The sequence below is a fragment of the Panthera tigris genome, chromosome F2 (assembly GCF_018350195.1).
Source record: "Panthera tigris isolate Pti1 chromosome F2, P.tigris_Pti1_mat1.1, whole genome shotgun sequence".
NCBI lineage: Eukaryota > Metazoa > Chordata > Mammalia > Carnivora > Felidae > Panthera > Panthera tigris.
This window is the reverse complement of record NC_056676.1, coordinates 5277170-5283169: the sequence shown is the minus strand read 5'-3', so window position 1 is coordinate 5283169 and position 6000 is coordinate 5277170. Positions and strand designations below refer to the sequence as shown.

The window sequence follows — 6000 nt, the reverse complement described above, 5'->3', positions numbered from 1 at the left end:
TATATCTATCACAGTGGAAACCAGAAGTGATTTTGATGCTCTGTATGACTTCAGCAATTTGCAAAGCAAAAATTGCATTTTCTGGGAGGAGATCAGAGTTGCCATAGCACTCCTTGGACTTAACATTCCTTGAAAGATTCTAGAGGGCAGAGATATCAAAAAGCCAGGCAAACCAGTAAAAATCAGTTAAATCCATTCATGGAAATTTTGTACATTGACAGATCTTATTTTTATTCTTTTAAAATGACAAACTACGCTGAGTGACAAGAAGGCTTTTTTATAGTTGAACTTCAGTAATCCATCAGGGAAGGAAAAAATGTTCAAAATGGATCATGAAAGGCAGTTTGGTTGCTAATATCAAAGAATTAGTCTTGCTGAATACGTAAGGATTTAAAATCCAGACGTTCTCCCTAAAAGTGAGTGATACCGTTGACCCACTTTGGAGTGGGGGCTGGTCCCTCTGCAGAGTAGCTCCCCATTTGCTGAAGCTCTTTCCGCCACCCCTACTATGATCAGGAGCTGAATAGGGGTTGATGGTAAAAGGAAAGCTGGTGGCCAGTAAACAGTATTTATCTTTGCCTAAAACAACTTAGACGAAACTCACTGCCCCTCTTCATTTGCTCCAGCCAGTGAAGCATATCCTCTAATCTCAACCTAGAGAGCTAAACAGAAAGAAGTCACCTTTGATGGCGTGAATATACGGTGGCGATAGGCTGACATAATTTTGGGGTATTGATTTGGAAATATATAATCTGTGACTATGATGGAAAAGCCAGTTGTATAGCTCATTGGTTAGACATTCCAAAATAAGGGCTTTGGAGTTTCATTAGATATTTAATGAAGCTACATGGCGAATGGGAAAACAAGGAATTTGTCTAGGGAACCATATCATTCAGATTTCTACAGAATTTGACTCTAAGTTAAATTATCATGCTGATTCATATAAACATACACCTGGAAACTTAGGACTGTGAAGGATATTTGCCTTAGGGTTCAAAAAAAATGAACTGAGCCAGGATACCCTCCCTCCCCCCCCCCCGACTTTCTCATCATTCCCCCTAATGAACAATCGGTAAAGACTTGAATCTTTGAAAAGCGATTTAGGAGATTAAAGCTATTAGAAGTTGTGCAGACACGGCCTCAAATGATGGCAGTGCTGAGGTAAATATGCTGGCATCCTTCTGGTTTTATTTTACTCCTGGAGAGACTAAGAGTGATCTGTCTCTGCAGCTTATATCAACATTCCAAACTTCCGAGAGGACCCGGCCGTGCGTTTCCATCCCGAGTGAAATACAGCGGTCTGGTTCCATCAGGCAGCAAATTTCAAACAGAAATGGGCGGTGGTGGTGAGCTCCTATTATATTAGTTAGTACTTGTAGGGCTACAAGTGTAATAGGCCTTTCATATTAAATCTGTTGGCCCTGCCATCAGATTTTTCACTTTAGTTGGGAGTTTTTGTGGGTGTGTGTTTTTTTTTTTAATATTACATGTTTTTTGTTGTTGTTGTTGTTGTTGTTAACCATAAGCCAACGTGTGGTTCTCTGCTTAAGGATACAGTGGGCATATACATCGTATTACTTTAGGTCATTCACTCCCTCACTCCCCCCACCCCGACCACCTTTAAAATATAATCTGATATACCCTTTGAAAAAAACCACAGAGCAGATCCATTCTACTGTATCGTTGGTTGAAGGGACCGTCTTTTTCAGAAGCAAGTATTCACCCATGAAGCAGCTGTAAAGAACTAAGAGGCCCTAATTATTGGCATATAGTAAAGCAGACAAATGAAATACTTTGTGATGACTCCATTTAACAAGTAAAGCCACGTCTTACTTAGCACATTTAAGGACTCTGTAGCCCATTAGGCTACGAACCCTTTGGTGCTCGGCATGTAGTTTCACCTTTTAAGATTGGGTTTCATAAAAATCTAAGCTTTAATGGAAAAGTGTTCATCCTGGTAGGGGGATAGAACTAACTGTGTTGCGAGTCGTGGGAAGTTGGTCAAGATGCCAGGCCTTAAGTTAACTGTTCCAGAATGTCTATTTCCTATGAATATATGAGTTAGTCCTCAAGTTTTACAAAATGGTTTAAGATCAGCAAAAGAGATTGAAGTATGGCAATTGATAAAAATGTTTATGGTTTTTAAATAAGGTATCTCCCTGATGTAACAATAGGACACTCTTAAGGAACAGAAGGAACCGATTTCAGTGGAAGATTCCTTTTAGCATCAGCCACCAGTGTGTTTCTATGAGCGGGTGGGTGGAGTTATGAATGATAGGCACGTGCACTGGGGAGCCTCTGAAAGGCTCGAATTTCCCATTTGTATTTGGGCGTACCTGGACTTCTCCAGCCCTTTTGTGTCAAATCGTATTCCTAAACTTATATTTTGTTGGTGCCCTCCGTGCACTTCTCCAAGTCGATCTCAGCTGTGCTGCCTTAACTCTCCTCCCCAGGGAGGGGAGAGACAGCAGATGGGGTTAGGGCAGAGGGCTGATGCATCTGACAGCAAACGGCCGGGTTGTTGAGTGGAAGCTGCGAGCGTCAGGAAGCTACTTTTCCCCTGAGAACCAACTAACCACTGAAGAAAGTTGAAAATGAGCCCTTTGAGAAACGCTATTAAAAGTAGTAAAAAATTGCAATTGTGCAGATGATGTGCTGCTGTGTGCTTATTCGGATGCTAATGAGTTTGACATTAGGGAACTCACAGGGTTTACAGCTACTCCCTTATGTGATTCAGTTCTTTATTGGCAATCTTTGAGAAAATAAATGGAAAATGTATTGCTAATAAATACATAACACGATAGGGTATTAGACAAAAAGCCATTACTTTCAGGATTTAGAAAGAGCTTTGCTCACCAGTGTGACTGTTTTCCAGGATCTTTTGTTTTAGGTTAGAGTATGGCAAACAAAAGGGAATAGGCAGGTGGAAAGCTTCGGGACTCTTTCTGAAGTGAGAGTGAGGTAAAGGAAGCCAAACGCATTTCCAGAGAAAGCCCCCCCCCCCCGCCTTTATCCCCCTCAGTGGCAATCGAAAACAAACTAAGAATTCCCAAGCCCCTGTGCCACTTTTCAATTCTTACATCATGTGCAGTAATCTGCTCTATCACTTGAGAGAGTTTTATACCTATTTTTCCCCAGGAACTACGGTTGCTGACTTGCGTTGAAGAAGCATCTGCTTAATGTCTGGTCAAAGCTTACAAGTGATCCAGAAATCTATGGTTAAAAAGCCAAGTACTTCACAATCTACTGCAAAGGGGGAAATACAGGAAGATAGAAATCTTCTGCAAGGAAGGTTGGTGGCTTGTGTTTGACACAATAGCAGAACTGCCGGATATAAACTCTTTAGATGCGCATTGATATATGTGCTATTTGTATAAATAGCCCCTCTCTAGGAGGCTGAGTGCGCTATGCTGAACTTCAGAGTTTTCTCTCAAGGGCCAAGTGGCCTAAAGACAGATTCTGTTCCCAGCCCTGAGACCAAATAGAGGAGAAGCAGCTCTGCGTTCTATGGGTGCAAAATAAACCAACGGCAAATTGTTTCTATGGAAAGCGGGTTGGAATATTGGCAAATAACATGATTACGACAGCCTCATTAAAGAGAGCTCTAAACAGCAAAAGGATGAATTTTGAATCTGTCTTTTGTGACTTCTTGAGTATAGTACTTTCCAAATCTTGCCTGAACTTTTTTTTTGGTGGTTAAAAGTAAAAATACCAGTAATAATACAGAGTCCCTTTTACCCAATTTGTCTATAAATTGAAGATTATATATATATATATATATATGTATATATATATATATATACATATATATATATATATGTCAGTACTAGAAACAAAAATGAATTTGGCTACCTTTAAAACCGTAAGAATCTTTCTCTGATTGATATTGTAGCATAAAATTTTTCTTTCTGTTTAGAGTTAGAGCCCAAGCAAATTACAGGTAAAAGTGTCAGTGTGTTGCCCATTGTCCACTTCAGGGTTTACAGCTGGTCTTCTGTTTCATTTGTCCTCTCTGCTGTGCCTCCTTTCTTTTCTTTTTTTTCCCTCAATAGAATGAATTTAAGGACTTCTCACTAAAGTGGACAAACACATTTAGTCACTTTGACAAAGCAGGGCAAACTGAGTTGGCATACAAGTTACCTGAGAAGAAGAGAGGTAAGGCAACATTTTTTTTTTTAATTAAAAGGAGAATATGTTGAAATAAAATGCAGCCAATCAAAGCATTTATATAAAAGCTCTCCTTTATAACAGCACTTTGTGGATTTGCTTTGAAAGGAATTTGTTAGCGCTGAATTTAGAACTGGCATTTTTGTCAGAAGCATGATTGCTTTAATATTTAAAAGTATGAAACAGGTGAAGTCCTTTGAGCCTACAAATGCTTTTGCATATCGATCGGTATATATTATCTGTTCATACCTGTTTACCTTTAAAGAAAAGTTCGGCATTAAAATAGTCTTAAAAGTCCATTTAAATTCATTTGTATAGAAATTAGTTTACTTAAGGATTAAGAATAAACAAGTGAGATATTTTAAAAGCACTGTGGGTGACTTCTACAGTTAATGCCTACAAACACTGGGAAGTAAGGACTTGAGTTGACCTTGGGAAAAACCTATTTAAAATAACTTATCCCTATACGAAGGAGCTTGTCTTCTGACAATTACGTATTTGGTACACAGGCAGCTCAATACATCAGCAAGAAAAACAATTTGTAAGGCCCTTTTAGGGTGTTACTTACTCTGAGCTATCTTTAAACAGAGCCTATTAAAAACAATACCAAAAAAAAAAGTCTCCTAAAACATAAAGCTGGCGATTGCCCCCTTATGTCACAAAGCTGTGACTCAGAGGCCATGGTACAGCGACTAATAGAAATCCTTGGCACACGTTGGCTACCTAAGGGAATAATAGAACTATTTGCTGGAGTCGTTTGGCAAAAGGACACAAACATATGGCTTTGGTTTATATTCTGCTTTGCCAGTTGTGCGAAGTTACAGGATGAAGTCTACAATAGCAGTGACAACTCAGAAATGAGAAATGAGGCTCAGAATAGATCAACTTCCTTATAAAGCTCCCCAAGCTTGTCTCTGCTCTCAGGTTGCTTTTATTGCAGGGAGTTTCTGAGTGCGTCTGGAAATCCCTGTGAGGATCACTTCCTCTAGGGGGAATGTGGTGCCGTTGGCCCTCAGAAAGTGCAATTTTGCAGAGCACTCGACTTGATCTGACCGAGAACTGAGGGTGCTGCTTCCTGAGGTGTGGCGGTTGTCGGGGTGGGAAGGATTAGGGCAGACAAGAGATGAATCCTCAATCTAAAGAGGACACATCATTTGGGGCGCCTGGGTGGCTCAGTCAGTTGAGATGCCGACTTCAGCTCAGGTCATGATCTCACATTCTGTGAGTTTGAGCCCCGCGTTGGGATCCGTGCTGACAGCTCGGAGCCTGGAGCCTGCTTTGGATTCTGTGTCTCCCTCTGTCTCTGCTCCTCCCACACCCGTGCTCTCTCTCTCTCTCTCTCGCTCTCGCTCTCTCTCTCTCTCAAAAAGAAATAAACATTAAAAATTTTTTTAAAAATTTTAAAGGGAACACATCATTCAATTCTTTGGCTTTCTTACAGGATCAAAGACTGTTATCACAAGAGACATAGAGGTAGGAACAGAGAGTTGGAATCAGGGATAATTGTGCCCTAATAAAGGAGCCAGAAGATTTTCATTTTGTTTAGAATAAGGGATTTAGAGAAGGTCGTGAAAATTATTAACATGACAGCTCGAATGATGTAAAGAAGTTTTTTATTGGTTTACATTTTTTAAAAAGTTTATTACTCTTTTAATACCCTTTCTGAGTAATTAAGAAACATATGGAAAGAAAATCAGAAAAGTAAAAAGAGGGTCCAAAGAGAGACAACAAATACTTGAACATTCCATCTCAGTATTCCTCTCAACAAGTAAACTATTCTTTCAGTGTCACAATTCACGTTCCCCGTCCTTTCCCTGTATAACAGGGAGACAG

General features: G+C 39.9%; 1 protein-coding gene across 3 annotated transcripts in view; it reads left to right on the top strand.

Moving 5' to 3' along the window:
• The first annotated feature begins 4079 nt into the window (after positions 1-4079).
• Positions 4080-6000, top strand: part of ST18 (ST18 C2H2C-type zinc finger transcription factor) — a 108599-nt gene continuing 106678 nt past the window's right edge. For all 3 annotated transcript variants that reach the window (XM_042972951.1, XM_042972950.1, XM_042972952.1), the window contains exon 1: positions 4080-4155. The gene's annotated coding sequence lies outside the window, so the exon portion shown is untranslated. The remainder of the gene's footprint in view (positions 4156-6000) is intronic.